The following is a 16,551-nucleotide window of genomic DNA, read 5'->3' on the forward strand; positions in this document are numbered from 1 at the left end:
TGAATTTCTTCAACTGCCGCAGGAAGTACATCCTCTGCTGGGCCTTTTTGACAACAGAGGTGATGGTGGGCTCCCACTTGAGGTCCTGGGTGATGGTAGTTCCCAGGAAGCGAAAAGAGTCCACTGTGGTGATGGGGGTGTCAGTCAGGATGATGGAGGGTAGAGGGGCTGTGTGCTTCCTAAAGTCCACTATAATCTCCACTGTCTTCTGGGCGTTCAGTACCAGGTTATTGTGGCTGCACCAGGACACCAGACGTTTGACCTCCATCCTGTAGGCCGACTCGTCCCCGTCTGAGATGAGTCCGATGAGAGTCATGTCGTCTGCAAACTTAATAAGCTTGACAGACTGGTGGTCAGAGGTGCAGCAGTTGGTATACAGGGAGAAGAGCAGAGGAGAGAGGACACAGCCCTGAGGAGTGCCAGTGCTGATGGTCCGGGAGTCCGAGACATTCTTCCCCAGCCTCACGTGCTGCTTCCTGTTCATCAGGAAGTCAATGATCCACCTGCAGATGGGATCTGGCACGTTCATCTGGGACAGCTTGTCTTGGAGGAGATCAGGGATGATGGTGTTGAAGGCAGAGCTGAAGTCCACAAACAGGATCCTGGCGTAGGTTCCCTGGGAGTCCAGATGCTGTAGGATGAAGTGCAGAGTCAGGTTGATGGCGTCGTCCACAGACCTGTTGGCTCTGTAGGCAAACTGCAGGGGGTCCAGAAGGGGGGCTGTGAGGGACTTGAGGTGGGACAGCACCAGACGCTCAAATGACTTCATGACCACAGAAGTCAGTGCCACAGGTCTGTAGTCATTTAGTCCAGTGATCCTTGGCTTCTTGGGGACAGGAACAATGTAGCGGATCTCAAAGGTTATATAGTGTTGGCAAAACCCCCACATTCCTAACTTTCCATATATGGCTATAAGAAACATCTTCAATCCAGATACATAACCTACAGTTGGACATATGGTCGATTCCTTATATGGAAAGCAAGAGAGCCTACAAGGTGCCCTTTGTACATTCCTTTATGCTGATGTCAAACCTTTACGTTCATCCCAAATTACCCTTTTTGAACAAAATCTATACAGGCCTTAAGGAAGAAACCATACATACATAGAGTTTAACATAGCAGTACAGACACCACATATTTCCCCCCTTCGAGACTTCAGACTAAGCCTCGAAAGACAAAGAACACAGGAATGTTTTCCCTTACATCAAACTACAGTTCCTCCCGTAACATAATTTTAACAAAAGCTTTTTCTGACTTCCTGTGAAGTGTGGGAGCAAAACCCCCTGCTTAGCAGCTATCTTTCTTAATTAATCATCTTAACACAATCAAGGCTGGAGAAATTCTCCCACGATCCTGCTGCCCACAGTGATTACCTTTGGCACCCCAGATTAACTCAAAAAAGAAAGAAAAGGGAGTATTAATGATTGTCATGTGACCGTTTAGCAAATACACAGGAAAGCCTCCGTAAATAAAATCAAAAAAGTGTCCATTAGATCAGTTGGTCGACCCATCGGACCTCTCTATGGACCTGTCCTTACCTATCCAGCACTTTCCCTCTGAGGATGCCCAATGTACTCACCAAACAACAAAAACATGATTCTTAAATTGATTTACCCAAAAATGTTATGCATACATGAAAAGTTGTCACAAGGTAAGTCCAACTATTGTGTTACTGTAGTGTACATACAATGAAGCAATATTTTATCATCATGTGAATTTAGCCAAACATAAGAATATCAACTGTAGTTCTCCATCAACATTGGCTTCTTCATGCGATGTCCATACTGTTGATTCAAGACATTCGTCAGTCCATTTTATTGTCCATTTGTATGAACCCCTCATCTCAGCAGGTTCCTGAACACCTTTTCTGAAAGAGACAAACACTGAACAGTATCTTTTGTAAAAACGAATAAAATTGAAAACATCAAATGTTAATTATTTCCTTTTTAGATAAATGTGAAATTTCCTATATCCCATTTTTGAATTTCCACTTTATCTTACTTTTCTCATTTCATCTTCCAAAAGGGCTAAGCTTGGGCCCTTTCCACTTGTACGAAAACAAGGCGCATCTGTCTTCCTTCCAGCTCATGAGGTGTCAAGTGTAAATCACGCAACTCACTTGAACAACATGCCATTAATGCTAACGGCAATGCTGCTACCCAGATCAGGCCTGTGTGCTGACAAATTTTAACAACACGGTTTTTTAGTACACCATTCATTCTCTCACAAATTCCTTGACTTTGTGGGTGATAAACAGTACCAAGGCGCTGTTTAATCCCCAGTTTTTTCAAAATCAGTTTCAATGTCTTATCAACAAACTCCTTCCCGTTATCTGAAGCGATCCGATCTGGAAATCTCCATCTGCTGATCACTTCTCTACACAGAAAATCTGCAACAGATTGAGCGTCTTTTCACTTTGTTAGGCAGGCCTCAGGCCACTTTGAAAATCTGTATCTCTTACCTTCAACTGGTTTTATCATGTCAACAAAATCCACAACTAGTTCACGCATTGGACCCCTCGGAGTCGGAATGTGACCAGGAAGAACTGTCACCCCCCCTCCGAACATTGTTTTTAGACAGATCGTACATCTGCCTATGATATAGTCAATCTGTTCAAGTAAACATGGTGCCCAAAAACCATACTTTTTCATTTGACTTCTCCTCTCACCACATGAGCTAACCCATGCGCTCCTTGAATCATCAGATCTAAATGGTCCGGGGAACTACTATGAGTCCCTCATGATTTCTCCAATGTCCCCTAGAGTCTTGGGTGGCACCTCGATCAAGCCATAGCTGTTTATCAAGGTTGGGAACAGCTTCTTGCATTGAAATCACATCCCTAAGTGTGATTTTGTCTTCTAAGTCTACTTCATGAGTAACCAGAAAAACTTCACCCACTTTATTTGCTCCAGTCACTGCTTTTGCAGCTTCATCAGCCGCTTTGTTACCTTGCGTGACTCTTGACATGTCCGCTTTATGTGCTGCACACTTAGCTATTGCTATTTGGGGTGGGGCAAGGTACTAAACCCCAAGTTTCTCTCCGACGCAACCGTCGGAGTATGAATGTGTGTGAATGTTAGATAATTAAAGCGCTTAGTTAATATAGAAGTGCTTGTATGAATGGGTGTGCATGGGTAAATGTAAAAACGTGTTGTATAAGCGCTTTGAGTGCTCTGGCTGAGTAGAAAAGCGCTATATAAGAGCTAGTCCATTTACCATTTATTTCTTTAGGCTTCATCATGGCCTGCAACAATTTGATTATTTGTTCATGGTGTCGCATTGGCGAACCATCTGTCTTTCTAAAATCTCGGCTTTTCCATACTGCTCCAAACAAGTGGCACACGTTATGTGCATAGGCGGAGTCAGTATAAATTGTTACTCGCTTACCTTCTGCAAGCAAACAGGCTTCCGTCAGTGCCACAAGTTTAGCAAGTTGTGCTGATGTTGGCCGAGGTATGACTTCAGCCTTTTCCACAACAAAATCTGATCCTTGTGCTTTTACTACTGCGTAGCCAGCACTCAACTTATCACCCACACGATAACAGGACCCATCGGTCCAAAACTCCAGATCTGCCTCATGTAATGGGAGAGCTTATAGCTCTGACCTAAGCCTAGAGTATTTCTCAGCTTCTCACACTCAATCATGTGGTTCACCGTCTTCTGATGTTGGCAAGCTTTCAGCTGTATTTGTTATGACGCACCTCATCAAAGTGACATCTTCTTGCTCCAGCAACCTGTGATATTCTCGAAGTCTGGGCATAGTCAATGTGTACTTACCATAGTTCAACAAATTTCGGAGACTATGGTGAGTAAGTATTGTCACTGGGTAACCCATCGTGATCGCTGACGCTTTCTCATACATTAGAGCAGCCATCACCAATAGGCGGACCTCGGTCCAGATCCGGACTGAAATGATGTCTCAAGCGGACCCGAACCTAATACCAAAACAGAAATAACTGAATTAAAATCTTGTTGAGCGCTTTCTGGTTTACCGGCGCAGCTTTTACAGTCCTCACGGTAGTAGTGAAGCTTCCAAGGAACCCCACTGACCAATTGCATGCAAGTTTGGCTATACCACATGATACCACCAAGTTGGCTCCTGCCGGCTGGTAAACTTTGTAACAAACAGGGTTATTATAGTTAACGAAAACGAACTAAATAATGAAAACTGAAACAAACATTTTCATTAACTGAAATAAATAAAATCTATAATTAAAAGCAAAAAACAGTATTGTGAGTTTACAAAACTAACAGAAATTATAGATAAAATGACCTTTGTTTTTGTAATTTTATTTAAAAAAAACCCTTGTGGAATGATATGAAATCATTTTTTTCCACTCTAACAGTTTAAGCTGGGAGGGCCATCGGACAACTGTGTGCATGCGTGTGCGTGTGCGTGCTCACCGCATCGGTCCGCAAAGTAATGGCAGTGGTCTGCCGAGAAACCGCACTGATCCTTCAAAGTAACCTGACCTGCGCCTCTGGAGAAATCGAACCTTGTGGGTCCACACAGCCCACAAGGTTGTGATTAACCTGTTAAGTCCTTGTGCGTTTCTGGCTACTTTTTGCTGCAGTGTTGGAATTTATCAGTGAGAGAATAACAATCAAGAATAATAATCAAAGCATCAATATAAGGACTCACAAATGTCAGCAAATTCCTGGAGGGAGACTGCTGGAACTATCGGAATGCATGTGAAGAAATGAAGAAAGTGGAAAAACAGGGACAAATATGTTTGCAGCCAAAAAACTGAGCACAAAGAGCGAGGACCAAAAAAGTCCCAGCCGGCACAGCATACAAAACACCAGCATGTGACCACATGGTAATTAACACACACAATCCAGCTACACAACCGTAAATGGTTGGTTGTGTACAGAGGCCGCAAAGCTAGCTCTCCGAGCAGCTCCAAAACAGAAGCAGCTTCATGTGGTGAGAACATTAGGATGCAGCTGGATTTGAGCTTTGATTCCTTCAAAAGTTCAGTTTGTTTTTGCTGTGTTCTGATGACACCACGTGTTCTGCACTGACGCTGAAGTGTGTTGTAGAGTTTATTCAGTTTTGGAGTTGTTTTTCTTTATGTTTCTCCTTGTTGATGTTCATGTGTTTCCTTAATATTACACACATTAAACACGTAATGCTGCTATTTTGTGAACAGTTGGTTGTTGAACGCAGTTTTTTAAACGGTATCTTTTGTCGAGTATATATATATATATATATATATATATCTCACATATCATGTATCACGTATCACATTAAATAGTTGGACTTCCGGACCTTGGCCTCATGGCCCAATTTTGTCTGACTGGTCCTCTTTAAATTTTATTTGAATACCCCTGCATTAGAGAGACTCCCACTGAAGCTCTGTAGCATGGTGGTAGTCCCTGCTCCACTTCTGAACAAGCGGTAGAGTAGTAAGAAATCGGTTGAGGATTTGTTCCTGTGCCAGTTGGCTGGCATAGGACTGCACACGCATATTTGCCTCCTGGAGAGGTAGACACATAGAGCAAGAAATTCTTGGAGTAATCTGGAAGCGCCAAAGCTGGAGCTTCTTGCAGTCTTTGTTTAATCGTTTCAAAGGCTACAAGACCATCTGGTGTCCAAGAAAGCATAGAGTGAAGCTGAGAGCTTCCAGTGTCCATAATCATAGCTCTCAATGGTCCTGTCAAACTAGCATAATCCTCAATCCACGCTGAAGAATAGCCAGCAATCCCAAGAAATGTCATCATCTCTCGGACGGTTCTGGGCTTTGGAGCCTTTTGAATTGCTTCCAATTGACTGTCAGAAATGCTTCTGTGTCCTTTTGTTATTACCTGTCCCAGGTAGACCACTTTATCCTGGCAGTACTGCAGCTTTTTCTGGGAAACCTTATGTCCTTTTTTCTGCCAGTATCTATAACAACTTAATTGAGTCCTTGTGACACGTTTGTGCGTCGGGTGAACAGAGCATAATGTCATCCACATAGTGAATGACAGTACTCTTTAGCACCTGACCAATTTTGTTCCAGGTCATCCTTCAACACCTTATTGAAGATATGAGGGCTATGCTTACACCCTGGGGTGGCTGTAGCTCAGTAGGTAGAGCAGGTCACCTACTGATCGGAAGGTCAGTGGTTCAATTCCTGGCTACTGCTGGCTGCATGCCAATGTATCCTTGGGCAAGATACTTAACCCCAAGTTGCTCTCCGACCGTTCCGTCGGAGTATGAATGTGAGTGAATGTTAGATGATTAAAGCACTTAGCTTAATTAATCATGGAAGTGCTTGTATGAATGCGTGTGCATGGGGTAAATGTGAACGTGTTGTGTAAGCGCTTTGAGTGCTCATATCTGAGTAGAAAAGCGCTATATAAGAACTAGTCCATTTACCATTTACCCTTGAGGTAATCGTTTGTACACAAAATGTTGTCCTCTGAATGTGAATCCAATCAAACCTTGACTTTCGGAACTGAGTGGGACACTGAAAAATGCTCTACACAAGCCCAAGACTGTAAAATGTGTCGCTTCTGGAGGGACTTGAGTCAACAGAGTATGTGAATCTGGAACTTCAGCTGGAAAATCAGCAACCACTTCATTCACTGCTCTCAAGTTGTGTACAAGCGATAAGAGTTATCCGGTTTCTGCACTGGTAACAAATGTGTATTGCTTTGTGGATTCTGTGTTATCTCCAAAACACCTGCTTTCAAAAGTCCCTCGATTTGTGGTTCAATCCCTCGGATTGCCTCTTCTTTCAGTGGATATTGGCTTTTCCAGGGGAGTTTGACCCCGGGTCTGAATTCCACTTTTACTGGTTGTGCTGATTTCACACGCCCGATGTCGGTACTATGTTGAGACCATAAATATTCTGGAATTTGTCGTAGCATTTCTGCTTTCAGGAAATTTGAGTCGGCTTCAACACTACAAATGGATTCATGAGTCATTTGTACAGCCTGTGGCTGTCCTTTTCCTTGAGTAGAAATCATGATTTTGATAAATCGGCGATCCGTACTCATCCAGATGGCATGATTCTCTTTGAGTGGCGCAAAAATAGCTCCGTCTCTTTTTTTCATCATTTCTCCTAGGTCCTTCTACTCGTATTCTTCAGACACCAGCAAAGTTACATGTGGCACACTTTTCTCAATGTTGAATTCTTTCTGCAAAAATTCACTTTTCTCTATCTTCATAGCTGCTCTTTCTGGTCCCAAAATTATGCAGTTTGAAGAAAGTTGAACTTGTTCTGGTTGACGACTCAACCATTCTTCTGGGTCTGCTTTTGTAGCATCTTTGAAGTACTTAAGCATGCAATGCAATGGGTATTCAAGAAGTTTTGCTTTTGGCATATTTGCCACAATGAATTTTTCCCATAGCTTGACTGGTTCCAAGAAATCTGTGCCAAGATTTCCGATCCAAAATACTAACGAGGCTTCAGTCTCTGTTTTCATCGATAATTGATGAGTCGTATCTTCTCGCACATCCACCAGACAACCATCTGGCGTACATATGATTGTGCAATTCAATTTACACAAAGCATCTCTGCCCAAAAGTGCCACAGGTGTATGTTCTGAAACCAGTATGGACAGTGTGGTCTTCAGGTTTTTATAGCAGAGCTCAATTGGTTTAGTAAGAGGAACCAGCTGCTTTACTCCCTCAAATCCGATCGTCTTTACATATTGTCCAGACATATGGAGATGTGTAGCATCTTCAGGTCGCACACAGGTGAAAGCTGCTCCGCTATCTGCCATCATCTCCAATGGGTGATTATTCACTTCCACCTTTACTATTGGATCTTTCTCTGATCCCGATGCTACCAGCTGACACCTCCCACTCAGATTCTCTGGGCATCCCTAAAAACCTAGTTCCAGCCCCCTGAAAGGGTTGACCGGTCCCCTGGATCCTCTTGGTTGGCCTCTCAATCGTCCTCTGAAATTTCCTCCTGAACTGTTGCACTCTCGAGCCAAATGACCAAATTGTCCACAATTGTAGCACCCTTCTGAAGACTATTGTAAATTTGGTTTAAACCTACCTACTCTTCCTCTTCCCAGTGTTCTTCGTCCTCTCCAGGACTGCACTGAATTAAACACTGGTTGGGGGTAGGGTGCGACTGGAACCAACGATGAAGACTGAAATGGTTGCAGTTCAGCCTGATTGGGCTGCATTTGTATTGCTGGTTGGTTCACTGGAGGCTGACTTTGCATAACAACAGCTTGCTTCTTTTCCTTCCTCTTACTCTCACCCAGTTGTATCTGATTGAGCTTTCTTAGTGTCTCCTGATCTTGTTCTTTTTGGTCACGCTCCTTTTTGCGATACAATTCCACTTGGTGGGCGATGTGGTGGGCTTTGTATTGAAGTTAGGTGCGAAAACGGTAGACTCATTTTTGCCATCAATGTCTCTGTTCGTTTTCTATTTTTCTCAATTTCTTTCAAGCTTTTTTCTCTCTCTTCTTTTGTAGCTTGTATCAACTTCTGTCCTTCGATGTCAAACAGCCATAAAATGCCAAGTTCCACTTGTCTCTTCTCTTTTCGTCATTGTCCTGCTTTTCCCTTCTTTTGATTTACTTTTAGGTGGACACAAGCACCTGCATAGTTTTGATCACTTCCGGGTTAAGAGTTCCTACCTTTGGTCAAGGTGTTTCCAAATCTGGCCATCGCTTATGCCATTTGTTCGACATTTTTACAATAAGTGGTTTAATCAAAGGATTGCTTTGCTGAACCACTTCAATTGGAGTGATTGTTTGCATAGTTTTAATGTCTTTCTTAGACATTTTAGTGGCTATGTTTATTCCCTTATTTAAACTTAAAATCAAAAGTTTTCTTGAATCTTTGGCTTACCCCCCCCCCCCCCCCCCCCCCCCCCTTTGTTTTAGTTAACTAATCTATTTGTTTATTTACTTATGCAATTAATGTTATATACTTCATTTAATACTAATAATAGGTTACCAATTGTAACATGATTAATAAAAATGAATTTGCCAACACCAAAAGAAACAGCAAGCCTGCTGTTGCGAAGAATCTCACTTGACACTGGGTCTTTTTGTCAAACAAATTCGTGCAGTATAAATTTGTCAAACCAGTAAGCAAGTATTATATGGAACACCAAAAATACTCTAGCACAATTCGAGATAAATCAAGCTCAAGACCTATGCACATTTAATAACTGCAATAAAATTCAACTAAAATTCAAAATGTATCTTCACTAAGTGTATGGTCAATCTGTTGCCAAGTCTGCTTAGAGAATGAAAGCAAATATATTGTATAAAACACCAAAACAGAATACATGCCTATATTGTTTATAAATGAAGGCAAAATAAGTGTGTTTAAAGATTTTTAGAAAGTGGTGTTTTATCAAAGGAGTTTGAATGACAAGAAGAAATAAACACTGGCCTTTGCTGAAGTCAGTTTGCAGGGCTACTCTCCTTAATCAGTTGCCAGCCACATCTGGGTTGTATTAACTCAGCCCCCCCCGATCTCTTACAAGCAGAAAAAAGAAGGAGAGAAGGGGCAAAGGTTAGTTTAACATTTAAAACAATTTCCATATGGCACTTTATACAATAAAAAGGTTTATTTCTTTAACAAGAAGAGTTTATTTCACTTTTAAAACACCTCTCACCCTCAAAGTGTTTATGCTTGAGTACATATCAGTGGGGCTCATAGATGGGGCTTTATAACAATCAATTAAAGGACTTCTCTATCTGTTCTTCTTTCTTTCTTTTCTCTCTTTTTTTTTTAATGACAGGTAATAAAACTAACAAAAGTCCCCAGGGAAAAATGAATATCAAACGTCTCTCTTGTGAAGGCTCATGGATTTTGTCCTTCCCAAGGAGCTCATAGCTTTTAACAATAAGGACAGCTCATGTATTGTGTATTCTATTATAAGTAATAACATAACATTTATAAACCTTTATTTCCAATCACTGTCCAGCAGCAATTATCAAAAAGGTTCAACAAAATGTTCAAACACATATACCACTTCACTTTCTTTCATAAACGCAGGAGACACACACACCTTTTCAGTAGCATCCCTTTGCATAACAGTCTTTCTGTTGGGCCATTTAGGTTGAAGATTTTTTTCTAGGGTGAGGAGAGTTGTTCTAATCTTTCTCCCCATGAGGAGATCAGCTGGACTGACTCCTGTTGTAGCACAGGGTGTTAACCAATAACACATGAGAGCTAGGAGGGGGTCTTCCTGTTTAAGGATTCTCTTAGCAGTCAGCATCGCTCTCTCTGCGTGACCATTTCCTTGAGGATGGTGAGGACTTGAGGTTAAATGTTTAATGTCCATTTGTTGTGCTAGCTTTTTGAATTCAGCACTGGAAAACTGAGGTCCATTGTCACTCACCATCTCATCAGGGATCCCAAATCTAGCAAAGACTGCTTTCAGTCAGTGAATAATCTGAGTACTTGTTGTGGAAGGCAAGTGTAGTATCTCTAGGAAACGGGAGTAGTAGTCTGATACTATGAGGTAGTTATTCTTGTTGTGTTCACAGAGGTCAAGTGCGATACATTTCCAAGGTCGACCAGGCAGAGGTGTTGAGATGAGTGGCTCTTTTTGCTGTGTTCGTCTCAGCTCCTGACAGGTTTGGCATTGCATTACAGTCTCTTTGAGCTTGGTAGAGAACCCTGGCCACCAAACAGAGGAGTTTGCCCCGTCTCTACACTTTGTAAGTCCTTGGTGTCCATCATGTATTTTCTCGAGGATCTCTGCTCTTTGTGACTTTGGAATGACAATCCTGCATCCTCGTATTACTAGACCATTTGTCTCTGACAGTTCATTTTTCACTTTTGCATATGCTCTGGCTGTTGGTATCACTCCCTTCCACTAGAGGGCTCCAATCGTTGTTTACATTTTTTGTGCTGTCTGACGTGCAAGGAAGAAAGAGACACGATAGCCTTTTCAGCTACAGAGAGCCAAACAGAAAAAACAAAGCAGACAAAGATTAAACCTGTCACTTAACTATCCAAATAACATTGCCCCAACGTGGTAAGTTGATCTGATTATTGTCAAACATTTGTTTAATTGTGTAAACGGACGTTGTGTTGTTTTGAAGATGTAAACTATCGTTGTTTTGCATAAAAGTGAAATACGTTTTCCCGCATGGGTTTTCAAAGGAGATATGTCGCTGTATTCAATCAGAATATCCGTGAGATGCACAAATTCGGTTTAATTTTGTGTTTAGATCTGTAAGATCCTCATAATGTGTAATCTGATGTGTTGTTGCATTTGTTTAGAGTATAAAGCTAAGCGTCTTGACAGTTTATCAACCTGGAAAATGTAATGTTAGAGATTGTAAAGTGTTTAAATGCTGAATTTGAATCTCAGAGTTATAAGTGATTAATCTAGCACAACCTTAAATGTGAGTTATTCAAACGGTTTATAGTGAAAGGTTCTAAATTTGTGTTTATTTGTATTATGATCTTAAATGTTGTAATTTCATTTTATTTACAGTTTAACCGGCTGTCATTAGGCTGTGTATAGCCAGAGGGCAATAAAAAAAACAACTACAACAAAACAACAAGTTTATGTTATTCGTAACATAAAGTTAAACACGACGGCAACATGTCCAACAAAGAAGAGTCTGAGGGAGAAGCAGACCTCGCGACACTGAGGAGAAGGCGAGGACAAGCCAAAGCAGCCATAACTAAAATGATTACAGCTGCAAATATAAAGATAAGAGAAAATGAGCCTGAAGAGTTGAAGGCAGTACTGGAGAGCCTTGACCTAGCTGTCACTCGACTCCAGGAAACACACAGACTTTATCATGATAGGCTCACTGATGATATTGACAAAGAAGAGTCGGAAGCCTATGAGAAGGTCATCTTGATGAGTGTTCATGATGTGCGCCACAATGCTTTAGCCTGGCTGCAAGAAGTTTACACTCCTGGTGAAGTTGATGATCAGCTAATTGCTGGTGAATTGGACATCATAAATCAAACTCCTCCAGATGACACGGATGATGACAACCCCATGTCAGCTGAGCTAGAAAACCTACGTGCCTTACGAAAGAAAGAACAAGAAAACTTTGAGCTATTGCTTCGGCGCAACAAAGAGGAGTTTGAACTGGAACTCCAGCGAATGCATCACAAGGCCGAGCTAGATGCACAGATATTACACAATCAACAAAAGATACAAGCTGTAACAACAGATCTATATTCTACACCTAAGGCTGGCAAGAGCCCATCAACAACACGACCATCACTGTCACCAATATCAGAAGATTCAATCTCACACCTGCTTGAATTATCAAGGCAGCAGTATCAGGCCCAAGTGGACTCCCTGAGGCTCCCACCAACTAACATGATAAAGTTCAATGGTGACCCCCTTCAGTACTGGAAGTTCATGAGGCTTTTCACCACAATGGTGGACAAAGAGTCTGTTGCTGCAGAAGAGAAGTTAACTCGTCTACACCAGTACACTGAAGGAAAAGCTCAAGATGCTGTTAGTCACTGCTTATACAATCCCGATCCCAGTGCAGGCTTCAAGGAAGCACTCGAGCGACTAAAAACAAGATTTGGAAATCCTCATACCATCTCCCAGGCTTGGGTTGAGAAGGTTTTGAACTTTAAAGAGATAAGAGACAATGTGCAACTCAGAGATTTTGCGGACCAACTGAGAGGCTGCAAAGATACACTTTCTGCTATGAAATGTGAGGAAGAGCTCAGTGGTCGCCGCACATTGGTTGAAATCATCAGTAAACTACCACCAGATCTCAGGTCCAAATGGTTAAATGTAAACTACGATATCACTAAGGGGGGACGTCTACCTAAACTTGAGGACGTTGTCAACTTTGTTGAGACAGAGGCTGAGAAGAGATCTGACCCAGTCTTTGGTGGCATAGTGAGTTACAAGAAGCAGGAGAAACCAAGCAATGTTATGTTATCCACCAAAAGCTCAAAGAAACCTCGGCCAAACTACTCTGCAAATGTTAAGGCAGCTGTAGTTCAAGAGAACAAGTTTACACCCACCAAACGGCCAGTTAATTCAAAATGTCTAAAGTGTTCAGAGCTCCACTTCCTGAACCAGTGCCCAGCTTTCCGATCACTGACTGTGCCAGAACGCCTCATGTTTGTTCAGGAGAAGCACCTGTGCCAAAACTGTTTCATGATGGGTCATAGTGCTGAGGTATGCACACGCAATTGGGTATGCAACGTACCTGGCTGTGGACAGAAACATAACAAATGGCTACACCCAAACCACACTAACAAGCAAAATACAGCAGCAAGTCAGAATGCCACGGGTGACAATAAAACAACTCAACAAACACAATCTACCCAATCACCTAACGTCACTTGTGGATTTGCTGGTGCTGGAAATGGTAAAGTTTGCTTACCTATTGTTCCTGTGGTTGTTAGAGGCAAAGCTAGCAACATCAGTTCTGTCACATATGCATTGCTTGACCCTGGAGCCAACACAAGTTTAGTGTCAGAAGAACTTACAAAGAAACTCAAGGTCAAAGGCAAACCTGCAAGGCTGGATCTTGACACAGTAGGAGGCAGCCAAGAAGGCATATTTACTCGATGTGTGAATCTTGAGATAGACTCTCTACATGATGGCAACATGTATACACTCAATGGTGTGAGAACCCTAAGAAAGTTAAACATAGGTCTCAGCTGCCTTGCCACACCTGATGAGGTTGCCAGATGGGATCACTTAGCAGGCATTCCTATTCCCAGTGTTAACTCTGATGATGTGCACCTCGTCATTGGACAGGATGCCCCACGCCTTCTCAGAGCTGAAGAATATCGTGTAGGTGGAGATAATGATCCATATGCTACAAGGACAGTGCTTGGTTGGGCCATAAATGGACCAATTGATTACAAGGAAGGCGGAAAGAATGTCAAGGCCTATTTCCTCAAGTCAGATCACAGTCTGCAAATGCAGGTGGAGAGGTTTTGGAAGCTTGATGACCCCACCCAAAAGGACAGCCTATCAATCAACGACCAGAAGGTGATTAAGCAGTGGGAGAATTCAGTCTCTAAAGATGGCTCACACTACATCTTAGACATACCTTTTAAGAACGAAGCTGTGGCGCTACCAAACAATGTCAACTTAGCAGCACACAGACTGCAACTCCTGGAACGTAGACTGACAAAAAATGCAGACTTGCAAATGAAGTATGTAGAGGCAATGAAGTCAACCATCAACAATGGCTATGCGGAAGCAGTCCCTGCTTCGTTTCCTGACCGCAATGATGGCAAGGTATGGTACCTCCCGCATCATCCAGTGATTCATCCTCGCAAGCCAGAAAAGGTACGGGTCGTCTTTGACTGTGCAGCTAAGTACGATGGAGTATCGCTCAATGATGTTGTTCATCAAGGACCAGACTTAACAAACAAATTAATAACTGTGTTAATTCGATTCAGACAAGGTCCTATTGCTATGATGGCAGATATCGAAGGCATGTTTAACCAGATTTATGTAACACCAGACCACAGAGACATTCTGCGATTCCTGTGGTGGAAAGACCATGATCAAAGGAATGAGGTAGTTACCTACCGTATGACATCTCACCTCTTTGGCGGAGTGTGGTCTCCAAGTGCAGCAAGTTTTGCCTTAAGAAAATGTGCATCTGACCATGCACATCTGTATGATGCAGACACCATCTCCACTGTTGAAAGAAACTTCTACGTGGATGATTGTCTGAAATCTTCTGACTCACCTCAACAAGCCATCCATCTAGCAGCGCAGCTGACCAACCTACTCAAGCAAGGAGGCTTTCACTTGACCAAATGGACAAGCAATTCTGCAGAGGTCCTGAAGTCCATCCCAGAGCAGGAACATGCAAAGCGCTCACCGTCATTGGACCTGGATCAAGATCCACCAATGGAGAGAGCTCTGGGTGTGTTATGGGACATAAAAAATGATTGCCTCACATTCAGTGTGAATGTTAAGGGCAAACCCAGCACCAAAAGAGGCATGTTAAGCACAATAAGCTCGGTCTATGACCCCCTGGGTTTAGCTGGCCCATTCATTTTACGAGGAAAGGCACTATTCCAGTCACTGTGTCGCATGAAGCTAGGCTGGGACGAAACCATTCCAAGTAAGATTGCTGAGCAATGGGGCCGGTGGTTGGATGACCTGCCAAGACTTTGCAAGCTACAAATTCCTCGATGCCTCAGACCAACAGTCTATACTGTACCTTCAGTCACCATGCAGCTCCATCACTTCAGCGATGCGTCTGAGTTGGGATACGGTGCCGTCTCCTATCTCAGGCTCGTTTGCAATAATAACATATACTGTAACATCATCATGTCCAGGAACAGGCTGGCTCCAGTCAAAACAACCACTATCCCAAGACTAGAACTGGCGGCGGCGGTGGTAGCAGTGCAGCTTGACCTGAAAATCCACCAAAGCTTTGAGCTACCCCTACTGGACTCCGTCTTCTGGACTGATAGCACCATTGTGCTGCATTACATCAGAAATGAAGATAAAAGATATCAAACCTTTGTCGCAAATAGAATCTCACAGATCCGTGAAGTTTCAGCAGCCTCGCAATGGAAGTACGTCTGCACAGAGCACAACCCTGCAGATGATGTTTCTAGAGGATTTTCAGCTGAAGAACTTGCAAGCAATGAGCGCTGGCACAAAGGTCCTGCTTTCCTTTGGCAGAGAGAAGAGTTTTGGCCTCTCCAGCCGGAACTAGGTGGCTTACCTTCAGAAGCTGAGGTAAAGAAATCAAGTCAGACATATACAATCTCATCTAAAGTCACCACTCATTCAGCAGTTGATTGTTTCTTCCACAAGTATTCCTCCTGGTACAAACTCAAGCGAGCTATTGCATTGATCTTACGGGCAAAAGACATTCTTTTGAAGAAGATGAAAACTAAACTATGTGCACCTGTAACGCTTAATGATCTGAAGCGGGCGGAGATTTCCATCATTGACTATGTTCAACGCTCCCAGATCACCAAGCCACTGAGGGTTAATAACTTGAGGAAGTTAGCACCAGTACGCCTCAGTGATGGACTACTTCGAGTTGGAGGCAGACTCACCAATGCTCCAATACCTGAAGCAGCAAAACACCCAGTGATCTTGCCACAGAAGCATCATGTCAGTGAACTCATCATATGGCACTTCCACAAACTCACAGGTCATTCAGGTGCTGAGAGGGTCCTCTCTGAGATTAGGCAATCCTTCTGGATTGTCAGAGGACGCATCACAGTGAAACGAGTCCTAGCACGGTGCATACCATGCAAAAGGCACAGAGCTCCAATCAGTACGCAGTACATGGCCGACCTACCAGCCGATCGTGTGACTCCAAGTCAACCACCTTTCACCAGTGTTGGAGTCGATTACTTCGGTCCCATTAACATCAGAAGGGGACGCGGTGAGGTGAAGAGGTATGGTTGCCTGTTCACTTGCCTAACAACCAGAGCCATTCATTTGGAGGTAGCGCACAGTTTGGACACAGATTCCTTTATAAATGCTCTTCAGCGTTTCATGGCTCGTCGGGGAACACCTCAATTGATGCGCTCGGACAACGGATCAAATTTCGTTGGTGCCCGCAGTGAACTACAGAAAGCGCTGGATGAATGGAATCAACAAAAGATTGAAGAACATCTGCTCCAAAGAGAAACACAATGGA

The sequence above is a fragment of the Archocentrus centrarchus genome, chromosome 4 (assembly GCF_007364275.1).
Source record: "Archocentrus centrarchus isolate MPI-CPG fArcCen1 chromosome 4, fArcCen1, whole genome shotgun sequence".
Lineage (NCBI taxonomy): Eukaryota > Metazoa > Chordata > Actinopteri > Cichliformes > Cichlidae > Archocentrus > Archocentrus centrarchus.